The sequence below is a fragment of the Schistocerca serialis genome, chromosome 1 (assembly GCF_023864345.2).
Source record: "Schistocerca serialis cubense isolate TAMUIC-IGC-003099 chromosome 1, iqSchSeri2.2, whole genome shotgun sequence".
NCBI classification, from domain to species: domain Eukaryota; kingdom Metazoa; phylum Arthropoda; class Insecta; order Orthoptera; family Acrididae; genus Schistocerca; species Schistocerca serialis.
The window spans coordinates 334,888,631-334,906,962 of record NC_064638.1 but is presented as its reverse complement, the minus strand read 5'-3'; positions in this window follow the sequence as shown (position 1 = coordinate 334,906,962).

The following is an 18,332-nucleotide window of genomic DNA, read 5'->3' as shown; positions in this document are numbered from 1 at the left end:
TAGCCTCGTATAAATTTGCAAAATTATTATTGTGTTTATTTTTGGAAAGATGTTCTCTCAGTGGGAAAACACTGATGGACTCTATTATGACACACGCAAAGTGATAGCGAGCTGTATCTACGGAAGTCATACACTGTTCGGTCTCGTTAGCAACACCAGTCAAAAGTCTCAATAATCACGTTTTCGGTGCGGACTGCTGTGAAAAATGCAGGAAGAGAGAAACTGAGTTTCTGGAAGGTGCTGCCATGGATGTAGAACCATTCTGATGCCTGCGCCGTGCCCAGCTCGGTTGAGGATCAATGGTGCGTAAAGCTCGACCGAAGTTGTGCCACAGACTCTCGATTGGGGTTAAAATGTTGTGAGTTCGGTGTCCAGGGAGTACGATAAACTAATCCTGACACTCTTCGAATAACGCAAGTACGCTGCGGTCTGTGTGGGACGTTGCATTGTCTTGCTGTTAGCTGACATCATGCCGAAGAAAGACAAACTACATTTACCGATTTGCATGGTCCCCAAGGATAGCTGAAAACTTGTATTGATTTGTGGTGCCTCTCAGAATGACGAGATAACACAGGAAATCCCACGAAAACATTCCCTTCTCTAGCCTAGACCCTTTGGACGATTGTTGAAGGGTGTTTGCTTCCAGACGTTTCACGCCGATGGAGTATAAAACGTGATTCATATGAAAACACCACCTGTAGCCAGTCAGTGGACTTAGAGTTGCGGTAGTGAAGTGAAAATTCCAGCCTTCGTCGCAGATGAACAGCGGTCAGCATGTGTTCATAAATCATACGTGTGTTATGGATGCCCAAACACAGCAACATTCGCCGTACGGTCGTTGACGAGGCACTGTTGATAGTCTCTCGGTTCATCTGGGCTGCCAGTTGCTCTAAATTTGCACGTCTATTCGCCCCAACATAGCTTCGCAGCTGTCTTCATCCCTGTCATCTAGGGCCCGTCGATTTTTAATAGCGCCATTTCGTCATGCATGGTATTCTTCAGAAACACGGTGGCACGCGAATAGTTTACAAACTGAGCCATATGGGAAGTGCTTCGCCCATTGACCCGAAAGCCGATGATCATGCACCTATGGACGTCAGATAAATCACTCCGCTCCGCATTACGACAACAACTGTTCTGTTGTGCGCGTCCCCCGAAACGTTTTATATATCCTCAACTGCTACTGCTAACACCTGCCGTCTGTGCGTGGGTAATTTCATGAAGATGTACAATACAGGTGGTGGCTACATTAGTGTGACAGTGTATGAAACAATAGACATGGATTACAGACTCTTAAACGGAGAAACACTCCAAAGGTGATTCGTACAATTTTCTCCATCTTGTACGAGCCATCTTAGTTCTAACACAACATCAAGCAACAAACAATCTTTTTACCACTCTGTACCTTTCTCTGATTATAAAAAAATATTGTTCCTATATGTGTTTGTTTGGGAAGGGGGAAGGAGAGTGGGTGGACGGGCGTTGATTCCGTGATGGTGTTAGGAACTTTAAGAACCAATTTGTGGTAAGGCACACTAATCCAACAACGATCGAGTAGGAAAATATGAGTGAAAATATAATCAAGCATAGCACAGGCCCCAAGTTCCGGACCCTGATAATGAGGTACAGAATCTCCTCAATACCCTCATGAAATTTCACCTGTTGTTGGTAGGGACGGCACACTTAAATTGCCATCTGTCAGTGATACCGAAAATACTAAGTCTACGGTACAGTAATACTGAATTCCATTTACTTGCACAACTTACGCAAGCTGCTGCATATACAACAGTTGTGCAAAATGGCGTCCCCCAGCGTTAATTCAATCGCGGCATCATAGCACAAAGTTCCCTGGTACCCGTTCCAATATCCCCGGTGTTGTTTGAACAACGTTGCAGTCAGCAAGAGTTATTGCCAGAAAATCCTCTTCAATCTCGGCAGTTGTCTCCTATATAAATCCTTCCATACGGTCCCACATGAAAAAGTCAACTGGGTGAGATCAGGTGAACTTAGCAACAACAATATCGTACATGTATTCCACTCTAGTAGCGATCAGACCGCTTTTCACGTTGAAATTTCGAGTCCGTAGGTTCCAGATCAGGGTCCTCTACGTCAAATTGATACATTTGTTCTTCTCCGTCATTCCTGACAGTTTGTAACATCATCACTGAATGGGACCTTGTGTAATGGACGTAAGTGCAAATATTGTTCTTGGTGATTGAAGACTGTGTAATGTGCAATGTGACTTTACAAACAAATAATTATAAATATTACACATCTATGTTTTTAGATTAGTTAGTTCCTTGGAGAACATGTGGCAAGAGTAAGCCGTTAATGCTTATATTCCACTGGGCAGCAAGTTTGGTGTTGTAGTGTGGATTCAAAATGGTCAATCTGTACTGGCAGTTCTACTCCACTTACTGGTGTTGCTATGGCGGTACAGAAATTATCAGGTCTTAAAATTTTTGACCTGTTTGTGGGAACAATGTTCGAAAAAGAGAAAAAAAACCAACACAACGATGAACGTACATATGGAGGGACGACATATTCCAATATCTGCACTTATACGCGTTATATCCTGTATATACAGTGTGCTCAGTAACAAGAAAGTCAACCAGCGGCTAGGCCCGCGAATTCGAGCGACCCTCCGGACATAATTAATGTCAGTTGAAGACAGCGCTGAGTCTTTGGCTAACTACCATCTCATTTCGTATAGCTTTGTTATTGCGTTTTAGAAAGCCAAATTAAGAGTGCGTTCGGTGACACCATCTATGGCAGGCGGCTGGAATTTTCGTGAGCAACGCCCTAATTGGCTAATTTCAATGCTAATTAACTCTGAAACAGTGCAACGTATCGAATTTCTTTCTGAATAATTATTTCTCAGCACAGCGTACGCTGCAACACTCTTATAAGCTTTTCATTTTGTTTCTGACCCCTCACCCCCTCCATATGTGCATTAAGTCTTCGTAAAGATTTGTAACTACGTGCCACGCTGGGACTCAAAGCTACACTTTTCCTTTCGAAGACACCAAGTCACGACTCCCGGCACACAGTCATGGAAAGACAGGCAGTGACACTCTCGTTGAAACCCTGTTGATAGCCAGTTGAATTTGGCACCCAGAATCCTGCCTCTCCCAATCGATACTCTCACGAGCTCAGATGCATCCATAATTCACCATCGGCATCTATGATGTGTTTTATATAGTTTGTGGTACAGTCCTGCATGGACAGCTAAACTATCAGTTTTGTATAAATGGTCCACCCACAGCCCAGGGCTAATTTCCAGAATTAATCTTTCACAACGGCGCACACACCTCTGCTGAGTCAAACTTTGCGAGGAATTAAAACTATGTGGCTGACAGAACTGCGACTAAGCATACTTTCACGCTCTATTTTCTACCGTAATATAAGTCTCATCTGGTTATGGACCAGTACGCTGTGGAAATTTAAAAACTAGGAGAGAATTTCTGCTGAACTGAGACAAGAGCGGAAGGCCATGAGTAGTGCCTGGATACTGGATAATTGATTTGACGACAGATTTTTTTTTTTTTTTTTTTTTTCGAAAGGAACGAGGTCGGGTTTGAGTCCTCTGCCAGAACGCTACTTTAATCTACCGGGAAATTTCATATCTGCATAGTGCTGCAACAGAATGTAGCGTGTTTGCTATTCGCTAATTTCGTTGTTAATGAAACTGTTAAAAATGAGAAGCTCAATATAGGCCTACGTTGCAATTCGAACCTCAACGTGCGCGATACGTTTAACTGAAAACCTGTATTCTTGACCGAGTCACTATTCTGTGAGAGCGATAAAGGAACTAAAAATGCTGCGTTTCACGGCTAAGATTAATTTTGTGCTATACCAAACACTGATCACCTGTTATAAATATCCTTCCTACGGACTAGCCTGAATTTCATGCAATGATGGAATTTGAAATACGCCGCGTACACGCTGACCGAACGCCACGATACTGATACTCTAGGTCTGTTACACTGCCCTGCAATATTAGTGTGACCACCTGACTAAAGCCTGAATAAGAAACACTTTAAGCGTGAACCGCTGCGGGACATGAAGGAAGAGAATCAATAAGGTTCTAGTAGGTACCGACAGGGATGTGAAGCCGTGCGACTGGACCCATGCCGGAGGAGCCATGCCGACTTTACTACCGTGACCAGCTGCGCTAAGTTCCTCGGTTGAGGATCCATGGCACGAAGAGCCCGATCGAGATGGTCCCACAGATTCACTGCTGGGTTCAAATCCGGGGAATTTGACGACTAGGAGAGTACAGAAAGCTCATCCTGGACTCTTCGAACCAAGCACGTACACTTTGAGCTATGTGACAGGTTGCATTATCCTCTTGGTAGATATCTTCGTGCCAAGGAAAAACAAAATGCTTGTTGGGGTGGACATGATCCCCAAGGACAGATGCAGCGTTGTGTTGACCTGTTATGCCTTCCAGAATGACGAGATCATCAGGTAATGCCACGAAATCATTCCGCATACCATAAAGCTATGAAGCTCATCCTCCAGCCTTGACCCTTCTGACGTCTGATGAAGAGTGTTTTGCTTGTATATGTGATTCGTCTGAAAAGGCCACCAGTCGCCTCTCAATGGACGGCCAGTTGCGGTACTGGCGTGCAAATTCCAGCCTTCCTCGCCGATGAACAGTAGTCATCAGGGTAGCATGGACCAGGCACCTGCTTCGGAGGTCCATATGCAGCAACGTTCGCTAAAGGTTGGTTGAGGATACACTTTTTGTTCATTTGGGCAGTCGGTTGTTCAACAATTGCAGGTCTATTCGCCTGTACACATCTGCGCACTCGTCGTTCACCCCTGTCATCTATGGTCTACAGTGATCCTTAGTTTCCTAGGCGCCGGTTTTGGACAGAGCTGTTATCCTATGCTCAACATACTTTAATATCGACGACATTCGAATAGTTTATAAACATAGCCGTTTCGGAAGAGCTTCCTCCCTTCACCCGAAAGCCAATGATTATGCCCTTTTGGGCGTCAGATAAATTGCTCCCTTTCTGAAATACGGCAACTACTGTACTGTTTTCCGCATCACCTCGACACAATTTAGATGCACTCTACTGCTAGTGCTTCCATCTGCCGTCTGTCAGTGGTTACTGCACGAACATATGCTATGATCAAATTATTGTTACTGGACTGAGATATGTTGATCAAAATATTTAATAATTTCATTACAGAAGAAAGGCTTTCCGGCAGGTGATGAATGGTGTTAGTACAGCATGGATATAAGTGGTGCCTGACCTGTGTGTATGTTTTGTGTTTAGTTTGAGGGGCCTACGTGGACGGTGTGGTGAGGGGGTGAGGGAGAGTAATATGAGTTCTCGTTTGGCTGCTTTGTTGACTGTTTAACTGTGTTTGTGCGTTTTGTTGTTGGTTTGTTTATTTCGGTGCGGAAGTGTTCCCCAACAACTACGCCAACATAAACTATGTGATGAAAAGGTATCCGGACAACTGGCTGAAAATGACTTACAAGTTCGTGGAGCTCTCCATCGGTAACGCTGGAATTCAATATGGTGTTGGACCGTCGCTAGCCTGGAAGACAGCTTCCACTCTCGCAGACATACGTTCAATCAGGTGCTGGAAGGTTTCTTGGGGAATGGCAGCCCATTATTCACGGTGTGTCGCACTGAGGAGAGCTATCGATGTCGGTCGGTGAGGACTGGCACGAAGTCGGCGTTCCAGAACATCCCAAAGGTGTTCTATAGTATTCAGGTCAGGACTCTGTGCAGCCTAGTCCATTACAGATTGTGTTGAAAGATTCAATCGCCATCCCCGTATTGCTCTTTAACAGTGGAAAGCAAGAAGCTGCTTAAAACATCAGTGTAGGTCTGTGCTGTCACAGTGCCACGCAAAACAACTAGGGGCACAAGCCCCCTCCATGAAAAACACCACCACACCATAACACCACCGCCTCCGAATTTTACTGTTGGCACTACACACTCTGGCAGATGACGTTCACCGGACATAGCCATACCCACACCCTGCTTCGGATCGCCACATTCTGTACTGTGACTCGTCACTCTACACAACATTTTTCCACTGTGCAATCGTCAAACGTTAACGTTCCTTACACCAAGCTAGGCGTCGTTTGGCCCTTACCGGCGAGATGTGAGGCTTATGAGCAGCCGCTCGACCATGAAATCCAAGTTTTCTCATCTCCCGCCTAACTGTCATACTACTTGCAGTGGATCCTGATGCAGTTAGTAATTCCTGTTTGATGGTCTGGATAGATGTCTGTCTATTAGACATTAGGACTCTCTTCAACTGTCGGCGGTATCTGTCAGTCAACAGACGAGGTCGGCCTGTACGCTTTTGTGCTGTACGTGTCCCTTGACGTTTCCATTTCAGTGTCACATCGCGAACAGTGGACCTAATTAACGATTACAGAGAGCAGTCAGAACTGCCGAGCCTTGGTTGGAACGATAGCGTGTTATTGTAAACGTCGACAAGTGGTAGTCTGTTCTGTTCGCACGCAGACCGAAACACCTGCACAAACAAAACAGACACAACACACACACATCTCTGTAATAAAGTCAGGTACCTCGGTATCTGGTTGATCCAAAAACTTTCTTGGGGGGGACCACATTGAATACATAACCAACCGATCGAACACGAGGCTCAAACAGCTTCACCCCATGCTCAACAGACAAAGTACGGTGAAACGGAGGGTGTCGAGGCCCATGTGCACAACACTAACTAGACCACTGCTGAAGTGTGCAGCTCCATTTTGGGAATACACAGGTTCAACACCCCTCGCAGCCTTTAGATCATACAGAACAAATTTCTACGTATCATACGCAATGCTCTATGACACACACACACACACACACATCGCGGGCCTTCACAGAGAGTACTGCCTTGAAACTCTCACGGAGATACTCAAAAACTTACCACACGACTGTACAAGAACACGAGACATTGGAACAATCCTTTTACCCTTAATCTAGGTACGATCACACCCATAGGCGAAAACACAATCGCCCAAAAACACTACTACTTAGGGTCAATTAAGGACCTATAGATAATACCAATACACAAATATATAAAAAAATATTACTTTCTAATACATTATGGGAGTGGCAGTGATCAATGTGTTACAAATATTTACTATTAAAAACAGTCTTGATCACGATTTATTTATCAAGGCTACCGGTTTCGACCACTGCTGTGGTCATCTTCAGACCATTGAATAGGAACCTCTTTCTGTTGGAGAATCACTACTAGTATATTCTCCAACAGAAAGAGGTTCCTACTCAATGGTCTGAGGATGACCACAGCAGTGGTCGAAACCGGTCACCTTGATAAATAAATCGTGATCAAGACTGTTTTTAATAGTAAATATAAAAAATACTGGTGAACTTGTGCACCACAGCAAAATTAACTGTCACCGCCAGGTGTAAAGTAGCCGACCAACCGGCAACGCATGAAAGCCGTACTGTACTGTAAACGCAAACAAACCCAATCAAAACCCTTACACACTTACCGATTTATGTCGAAACACCACTTATATAACAATCTTGGCGTGGTACAGATACAGACGCTGCAGCTGGCCCAGGAGACTTCGCAGGTGTCCAGTCTAGTCATACCCCTCCTAGAAAGAACTGACAGCCTTCATGACGACGTAAGCTATAACGTTATCGAGCATTGCACGTTAGCCATAACTGACAACCATCTTACCCTTGCATTAGCTGTCGCAGATGGCAAGAAAACGCTTCTGCTCTTACTACCCGACCAGACTATCGCAGAGGTTTATTAGCCTTGGCGCTTGTCTTAGCAATCATTTTTTCCTCTGCCCTTGAAACCGCTACCCCTCTTTCGATTTTCTTCCACTACCTATCTCGTCGATGCGACCGTGTTAATGTGTAATCCTACCCAGACGCACTGATATCATCATGACCCCACAACCCTTAAAGTCCTCGATTAGTAACTAACAAATACAGAGGTAACGGAAGATCTTTTTTGATGGTCACCACGTCAATGTGGGCGTGGAGGGGCTCAATCATTTATGAAATAAATAAATAAATGAAAAGAATATTTTCATGTGGAGAAGGGGAGATCGCATCACGCAACACAGCATAGAGAAAGGAAGCGCACGGATAACTTAGCGGCATCTTTCGTAGTTCGAAAAAGGCGGTATCAGAGGCATGAGAGAAAAGGAAGCATCATACCAACAGATGGCACAGACAGTTGACTGTAGTACAAAGACTGCAGGATAAGTGGTGACGAGACGGACTCAGGAAAAATGTCTGGCAAAGAGCGTGGATGTCCGCCCTTACACCAGCCACCAGTGAAGTATCTTCTTAAATTGTCATAACATACAGTTTACGTATGGATAGAAATTTCTCGAGTTGACGTTCCGATGTTGTCTGCCTCCATGTCACAACGAACATAGGAGTTCCTGTTGAAACGTCCCCTTAGAAAAATTATAAATGACTGTGCTTAAACCCCTTACGTTATTTGATTTTCTAACAGCTGAGCAAAACTGAACGTACTCAGACATTTCTCTCTTTACTTATTCTGATCATCATTAAACTGACACACAATACTTTTAGAGCAACGCAATCTGACTTTCATAAATCCCTACAAAAGAATGGCCCTGACTAACAATAACCTATACCTTTCATGAATCACTTACCTCACAAACATCTTCATTACTCGAACTATTGCAATACAGCGAGGGCCAATACTGTCAGCTAAATAAAAGATTCCAACTACTGAAGGCACTAACTACTGATAGGCATAGTTAGAAAATGAAAGATTTTGATAGAGAACAGACTATGTATTTACCTTAATAGTGTTCAGTTCATGACATCCAGTGTCACAAATTTACTGTCTCTGATGGACACACGTCCAGATCATCCGCTCTCAAAACTCCGCCATCTCTCTCCCCACATCCACCACTGCTGGCGGCTCACCTCCAACTGAGCAACGCTACGCGCTGTTCACATCCAACCGCCCAACACTACAATAGCAAATTCCAACATTGCAAACCAACCACAGACTGCAAACAGCACAGTCAGTGATTTTCATATAGAGCGCTACATGGCGTTACCAACATAAAAACTTAAACAGTCTACTTACACTGTGGGTAAATCAAAAAATGGTTCAAATGGCTCTGAGGTCATCAGTCGCCTAGAACGTAGAACTAATTAAACCTAACTAACCTAAGGACATCACACACATCCATGCCCGAGGCAGGATTCGAACCTGCGACCGTAGCGGTCGCGCGGTTCTAGACTGAAGCGCCCAGAACCGCTTGGCCACACGGGCCGGCTGGGTAAATCACATCTCATCCTGATACAGATGACGGATAACGGTTCCGAATGGAATGAATGTTCAATAACTTAACACCTGCGATGTGGTGAACGACTCTACAAACTCTGGTAGGTATAGGATTGATGTTTCACCGTCTAACACGGTGCACTTTCGTATGTACAGTAGCGCTACTTCTTGATGATAACCTGTAGCATCAGGAGACCGCCTAGCCCGTTGCCTCTGAAGCCGCCCACACACATCGGCAGCGGACCAGCTTTGTGTGGGTGTGTTGTGCCGCGGTGCGGTCCTGGTAATGAATCGATTTGCTGCTCCATGTCGTTTGATGTCGCGTGCCGCCGCGGCCTCTGTGTAACTCGCCGACAAACCAGCCGGGCTGCCCCCGCCGCACAACCGCACTCTAATGGAAGTTTCAATTTGCCGCCGTCGAAGAAGACGGGAGGCGCCCCTCTGCGGTGCCGTTACTGGCGGCTTTGCGGCTGACCGAACCTTTGTCCGCCGGCCGCAATCTCTGCAGATGAAAGACTGCGGTTTTCAAGTGCTACCGCTTGTCAGCTGCTGCTGCAGCTGCTGCCGACCGCTTCTCTTCGACTGTCTTATTTGTCCGTCCTGGCCCAGAGGCGTAGTATTTCGGTACTTGCTTAGCAATTGAACTTCGTAAAAAGAGCCAAGTGTAGCGATCAGCATCTCGTCAAGATAGAGGTCATTAGATACAGAGCTGCAGCTCAGTTGGAAAACAGAGAAGAAAGTATCGAGTGGTATCGTTATAGAGACCAGCAAGAGGGAAATACACTTTCCTCTCCCCGCCACTTCCCCTTACTTCAAGCCCCGCCATCCCCACCTCCTCTTTTAAAGTGGTGAAGAGCTTCAATCGTTACAGAATTCTTACAAATTTATTAAAAAGTGTCCACATGACACTGCTAAACAGTAACTCGCTTACATTCTGGCATTACGAGGTCTAGTGTGATCGGGAATGACACAGTTTTAGCCGGCGATGGGTGACATAGTTTATGGACGGTATCGATGCCCTATCCTGATAATGTTAAATTTAACATATTTATATCCCGTTTTCTCATGATTTATCCGAAGTAATAAAAGAAAAGTTTACTAAGACACAGAGTCATACTTGATATATTCGCTTATCTTCTATCAATGATGTAACTTTGCTAGATAAATATTTCAGACCTTTGCCTTTAACTATTTTCTGAGATAAAAGGAAACTGGCAAAAGAGCAGTTATCAGAAATCGCACTTGACAATTGAAGAAAGGAAAACTCACTACTGAATGAAGACACAGCCTAAAAAATGGCTCTGAGCACTATGCGACTTAACTTCGGAGGTCATCAGTCGCCTAGATCTTAGAACTAATTAAACCTAAATAACTTAAGGACATCACACACATCTATGCCCGAGGCAGGATCCGAACCTGCGACCGTAGCGGTCGCTCGGTTCCAGACTGTAGCGCTTAGAACCGCACGGCCCACAGCCTAAAACTACACAACATTGTACTACTTATCTTCTTAATCTTTATCTTCTTAAGGATCAACTAGATGGAGCCTCTTTCTCTATCTGAGGGATGCGGCTGCTTGTGTTGCATTTTTGCCTATAATTTCTGCCTTGGAGATACACTGTCTATCCAGTTATATAGCATTGCTTCTGTATTAAGGCCAGATTTCTGCCTTCATTTCTGTCACTGAAGGTGATCAAAGCATCATTAATGCGAATCTTCACTGTTTTTAAGCCCACAACCCTGATCCGTACACCATTGTTGAAAGACCCATTTACATTTTGCGTTTTTTCGGTGAGGTATTTTTTCAGAAGAACTTGGGTGCTGGATCTCAATATGCTGACTTTATTACTGGTCTAAGAGCTTCAGGAATTTTGTTCCTATGGGTATGTTTGTTTCCTGTTCCCTCAGATAAGCAACACTGCGTGAATAGTGGCAGAAATCAACGTGGACCTACGACGAACACATCCATTGGAACAGTGCGGGTAAATTTGGCGTTAATGGGCTATGGCAGCAGACGACCGACGAAAGTGCCTTTGCTATCAGCACGACATGACCTGCAACCCCTCTTCTGGACTCGTGACCATATCGGTTGGACCTTAGACGACTCGAAAACCCTTGTCTGGTCAGTCGAGTCCGGATCCGACGAGTCCCCATTTCAGTTGGTGAGAGCTGCTGGTAGGGTTCGAGTGTGATGCAGACCACACGAAGCCATTGACCAAAGTTGTCAACAAGCCACTTTGCAAGCCTGTGGTGGATCTGTAATGGTGTGAGGTGTGTTTACACGGAATTTACTTAGATGTGTGTGATGTCCTTAAGTTAGTTAGGTTTAATTAGTTCTAATGGTTATGTTCGGCTGCTTGGAGACCATTTGCAGCCTTTCATGGACGTTATGTACCAAAGAAAAGTGGAATCCTTTTGGATGACAAAGCGTCATGTCACGAGGCCACAATTGTTCACGAGTGGTTTGAAGAACATTCAGCGCAGTTCGAGGGAAGCCTTTGGTCCCCCTAGTCATCCGACGTTCATCCCATCGAACATTTATGGGTCATAATCGAGAGTTCAGTTTGTGTCCAAAATCCTACAGCGGCAAAACTTTCGCAATTATGGACGGCTATAGAGACAGCATGGCTCAATATTTCTACAGGGGACTTCCAACGACTTGTTGAGTCCACGTCACGTCGATTTGCTACATTTGCCGGGCGAAAGGACATCCGACGCAGTATTGGCAGGTATCCCATGACTTTTGCTACCTCAGTTTATAATGAACAGTCGATTTTTCAACATCATTTAATAAATTTTTTCTGTAAGCATCGATGCTTAATTACTTTGCTGATGAGTATTTCAATACTTTTGTTGTACATATCACACAATGTGTTCCAGTTTTGGGAGCGTACTTCTTTTGCTATTATTCCTTTGAATTACATAAAAATATCTAAAGTGTTTCTCCCACAATCTACTCTGCCCCTCCCAGGAATTATGTTTCACTAACCCCACTGTCTGGGTAATCCAAAGTGTCAAAGTATCTATGTGTACCTCTTGAAGGTCATGGATATTTGGGGTAGTTAGATGCTATATTAATTCATCCATGCCTGTGCAAAAGAATTTAACATTCTTTGGTCTCAAATTTCTTCACCTCATAATCATCATGAAAATCTACAAGAAATGTCTTCGAAACTCTAAAATAAACTTTCCTGCAGCTATTGATCTGTCAGAAACAGTGGTATGTCTAATAATGCAATAGCAAACATATCTCTTTAAATGTTGTACTGCACTAGATACACGATCGGAAATTAGAGCAGCAGCTCGGTATATACTTTCACAAAGTGTTTCTATCTTCACATCAATCATTTTACGGAAAGTCCGCTTTGATATGCCAAAAACCCTGTTATTCAAAGTTTGAACGAAAATTCGTTTCGAAATTATTGTTTGCATTCATAGATTTCGCATCATTAATGTCGATATACATTGCATCAACGCAGCTAAATGCACCGATAGTATGCAGAGAATTTTGCTTAGAATAAGATTATTGTTTAGACACTGTTTTAAAATTATGTAGTAAACCACGTAACTTTAATACCGATATCGTAAAGTATTTTAATCAACTTCTTTGGAAATCTCACATCGTTGATGCTAGGTGGTGGTACCATTTTCTCTGGGCGTAATGGTACATTAGAGTTAACGGCGTGCATACTTTTCGGAGACACAAGGTTGGTATTGTTGTGGTCTTCAGTCGAGAGAATGGTTTGATGCAGCTCTCCATGCTACTCTATCCTGTGCAAGCTTCTTTATCTCCCAGACCTACTGCAACGTACATCCTTCTGAATCTGCTTAGCGTATTCATCTCTTGGTCTCCCTCCACACTGCCCTCCTATACCAAATTGGTGATCCCTTGATGCCTCAGAACACGACCTACCAACCGATCACTTATTATAGTCAAGTTTTGTCACAAATTTCTCTTCTCCCCAATTCTATTCAGTACCTCCTCATTAGTGTTGTGGCCTATCCGTCTAATCTTCAGCATTCTTCTGTAGCCAAACATTTCGAAAGCATCTATTCCCTTCTTGTCCAAGCTGTTTACCGTCCATGTTTCACTTCCATATATGGCTACACTCCATACAAATACCTTCAGAAAAGACTACCTTACGCTTAAATCTATACAAGACGTTAACAAGTTCTCTTCTTCAGAAATGCTTTCCTTGTCATTGTCAGTCTTCATTTTATATCCTCTCTACTTAGACCATCATCATTTATTTTGCTTCCCAAATAGCAAAACTCATCTGCTACTTTAAGGGTCTCATTTCCTAATGTAATTCCCTCAGCATCACCCGATTTAATTCGATTACTTTCCATTATCCTCGATTTGCCTTTGTTTAGTTTATATTCTCCTTTCAAGACACTGTCCATTCCGTTCAATTGCTCTTCCAGGTCCTTTGCTGTCTCTGACGGAATTACAATTTCATTAGCAAACCTCGAAATTTTGATTTCTTCTCTATGGATTTTAATTCCTAGTCCAGATTTTTCTTATGCTTCGTTTACTGCTTGCTCAATACACAAATTGATTGACATCGGAGATAGGCTACAACCTTGTCTCACTTCCTTCCCAACCACTGCTTCCCTTTCATGCCCCACGACTCTTGTAACAGCCATCTGTTTTCTGTACAAATTGTAAACAGCCTTTCGCTCTCTGTATTTGATCCCTGCCAGCTTCGAAATTTCAAAGAGAGTATTCCAGTCAACATTGTCAAAATATTTCTCTAAGTCTACAAATGCTAGAAACGCACGTTTTTTTCCTTAATCTGTCTTGTAAGTCATAAGGCCAGTATTGCCCCACTTGTTCCATCATTTCTGGGGAATCCTAACTGATCTCCCTCGAGGTCGGGTTCTACAAGTTGTGTATAGAATTCGTGTTAGTATTTTGCTGCCGTGATTTACTAAACTGATAGTTCGGTAATTTTCACACCTGTCAACACCGGCTTTGTTTGGGATTGGAATTATTATATTCCTCTTGAAATCTTAGGGGAAATCCCCTGTTTCATACATCTTGCTCACCTGATGGTAGAGTTTTGTCAGGGCTGGCTCTCCCAAGGTTATCAGTAGTTCTAACGGAATGTTGTCTACTACCAGGGCCTTGTTTCGACTTAGGTCTTTCGGTGCTCTGTCGACTCTTCACGCAGTATGATATCTCCCATTTCATCTTCATCTACATCCTCTTCCATTTCCATAACATTTCCCTCAAGTACATCGCCCTTGTATAGGCCCTCTATGTATTCCTTCCTCCTTTCTGCATTCCCTTCTTTCTTTAGAACTGGTTTTCCATCTGAGCCCTTGATATTCATACAAGTGGTTCTCTTTTCTCCAAAGGAATCTTTAATTTTCCTGTAGGCAGTATCTATCTTACCTGTAGTGATACATGTATCTACATACTTGCTTTGGCATTTTGCACTTTTTATCGATCTCATTTTTGAGATGTTTGTATTCGTTTTCGCCTGCTTCATTTACTGCATTTTTATATTTTCCTCTTTCATCAATTAAATTCAATATCTCTTCTGTTACCCAAGGATTTCTACTAGCCCTCGTCTCTTTACCTACTCTACCCTCTGCTGCTTTCACTATTTCATCCCTCAAAGCTACCCATTCATCTTCTACTGTTTTTCTTTCTCCAATTCTTGCCAATCGTTCCATTATGCTCTCCCTGAAACTCGCTGAAACCTCTGGTTCTTTCATTTTATGCAGGTCCCATCTCCTTAAATTCCTACCTCTTTGCAGGTTCTTCAGTTTTAATCTATAGTTCATAACCAATAGACCGTGGTCAGGGTCCACGTCTGCTGCTAGAAATGTCTAACAATTTAGAACCTGGTTTCTAAATCTCTGTCTTACCATTATATAATCTATTTTAAACCTTCCAGTGTCTCCAGGCCTCTTCCACGTATACAACAATCTTTCATGATTCTTAAACCAAGTGTCAGCTATGATTAATTATGCTCTGTGCAAAATTCTACCTGGTGACTTCCTCTTTCATTCCTTATCCCCAGCCTATATTCACCTACTACTTTTCCTTCTCTTCTTTTTTCTACTATCGAATTTCAGTCCCCCATGACTATTAAATTTTCCTGTTCCTTCACTATCTGAACAATTTCTTTTATCTCATCATACATTTCTCCAAGCTGTTAGTCATCTGTGGAGCTAGTTGGCATATAAACTTGTACTACTGTGGTAGGCGTGGGCTTCGTGTCTATCGTGGCTACAATAATGCGTTCACTATGCTGTTCGGAGTAGCTTAACAGTGCTCCTGTTTATTATTCATTATGAAACCTAATCCTGCATTACCCCTGTTTGACTTTGTATTTATAACCCTGTATTCAAATGACCTGAAGTCTTGTTCCTCCTGCCACCAAACTCCACTAATTCTCACTTTATCTCGCTTTAACCTATCCATTTCGCTTTTTAAATTTTCTGACTTACGTGCCCGATTAAGGGACCTGTCATTCCAGTCTCCGATACGTAGAACGCCATTTTTCTTTCTCCTGCTAACGATCTCCTCCTGAGTATTCCCCGCCCGGAGATCCAAATGAGAGACTATTTTACCTCAGGAATATTTTATCCAGGAGGACGCAATCATCATTTAACCATACAGTAAGGCTGCATGCCCTCGGGAAAAATTACGACTATAGTTTCCTCTTGCTTTCAGCCGTTCGCAGAACCTGCACAGCCTAGCCGTTTTGGTTAGTATTACAAGGCCAGATCAGTCACTCATCCAGACTGTTGCCCCTGCAACTACTAAAAATACTGCTGCCCTCTTCATGAACCACACGTTTGTCTGACCTCTCAACAGATACCCCTCCGTTGTGGTTGCACCTACGGTACGGCTATCTCTATCGTTGAGGCACGCAAGCCTCCCCACTCACCAACGGCAAGGTCCATGATTCATGCGAGGAGGAATACATCTGAAAAGTAACCTGTGTGTGAATCGTCTGGTTTGCACATTAAATCAACACTGTCCAATTCCGCAGACAGCCACATAAAAACAATGAGTGGTAAGTGTTGTTTCATTGCCCACCTGTATCAGCAATGAGCATAATAATCGTCGTTAGTGTCACTACGATCGGTCAATTTTCAACCGGCAGCTATAATAACTTTATGTCTTTCACATGATTATGATGTTTCAATACACACAATGGAACCACTTTTTTTTTCTTCCGTTTTATTTTTCCTCTGCAACAACCAAAATATTGAATATGGTACACATTAACAAATAAATTTTTGTTGTTTCTCCCAAATATTTTATCACGCATCAGAGCAGAAGTTTCGCGAAATTTAATGCATTTTAACAAGGAAGATAATCAGAGACGATGAGGGTACAAACCTTCAATAATGGAACATTTTGAGCAACACGTATCTTGTTTTGTGTGAACATTCACCACAGCATGTTTGTTCGCAACCTTTTTGGTAATTTTCTGTGCATCCCAGCATAATGGCCTGTAATTTATACGCATCTTAACACAAAGTTTAAAAAAAAATTTTAATGCCGATTGGGAAATCGAACTTGGAAGTTTTCTGATTCTGGTTACTCGGTTCATAACATTCACGTTTTCAGACCGCAATAAAAAAGTATTCCTGTTTTTCTTATATCTTCCCCTAATCTCACCCAACTTGAGAATCGGACATTTATAGACAAGTGTGCTATTTATTTGAAGTGACCAACTGAAGTGGCGCATTGGTTTGGTGAACAGCTTTTGAAAGTGTTTTTGTTGTTAAACCCACCTCAAATCCATCTAACACTAACGCCATCGAATTTAATCATCGTTGAAACTGATTGACGCATTATTTACAATTATATCGTCTTTAATAATAGATGAAAATGAAATGTTACTCCATTCCAATGAGCCATTAGAATATCGAGGTTATGTTCCATATCTACAAGAAGAAAAAAGGAGAACAAGATCTTTTAAGCTGTATGAAAACTCTGGTGCAGAGAATATAAGAATGATACCTTTACTAGTAATATCCCTTATACTTAACTTTTGAAGATGAAGGGAGTTACGTATCCGCGCACGTAAATCTCTCGAAGCTGATGATGCCACAGAACAGGCATTAATGCAAGTAACTCCACATAGTAACAGCACGTATGAAGTAAACAAAGGGTTTCATATTTTTTTCTTGCAGTTTTGCCTTGTTAAGTCACTTATCAATGATAAAATTTGTTGATGACATTGTTGTCTTCAGAGAAAGTGAAGAAGAAAAACAGGTTCTGCTAATGGATTGAACAGTCTAGTGTGCACAGAATATGAACTGAGAGTAAATCGAAGAAAGACATAAGTAAAGAGAAATAACAGAAATGAGAATAGCGAGAAACTTAACATCAGGATTGGTGATCACGAAGTAGACGAGGTTAAGGAATTTTGCTACCTAGGCAGCAAAATGACTCATGACGGACAGAGTAAGGAGGACATATAAAGCAGGCTATCACTGGTCAATATAAGACTAAACGGAACAACGTTCATGTTACTAGACGGACCTGTAGGGGGTAAAAACTATAGAGGGAAACAGGGATTGGATTACATCCAGCAAATAACTTAGGACAAAGGCTACTCTGAGATAAGATGTTGGCGCAGGAGAGGAATTTGTGGCCGGCCGCGTCAAACCAGTCGGAAGATTGATGACTCAAAAAAGTCACTTTATTCCAAGTAAAACGTGCTGATTGGTTTAAAGACGACGTGTTTAAAGATGGTGTTGTCTTCGATGTGGGTGCCATCTGTTGTTGCTAAACATGTTCAAGAAACGACGGGTAAAAAATAAACTGAACTTTCACTACCTATCCTATTTTTAAATCATTTGTCAAAAACAATTTTCTCCACCAACCGTAATTTTAGATACCACTGTATTTTGGTTAATACTGGTTTCGATTTCAGCGTCAGTGGTTCCGATTTTAGACTTATTAGAACAGCAGTGACACGACGAACAACAGGTATCACAAAAGCAATGTAGGCACAATACAAATGAAAAATCAAAATATAATTGGCAAA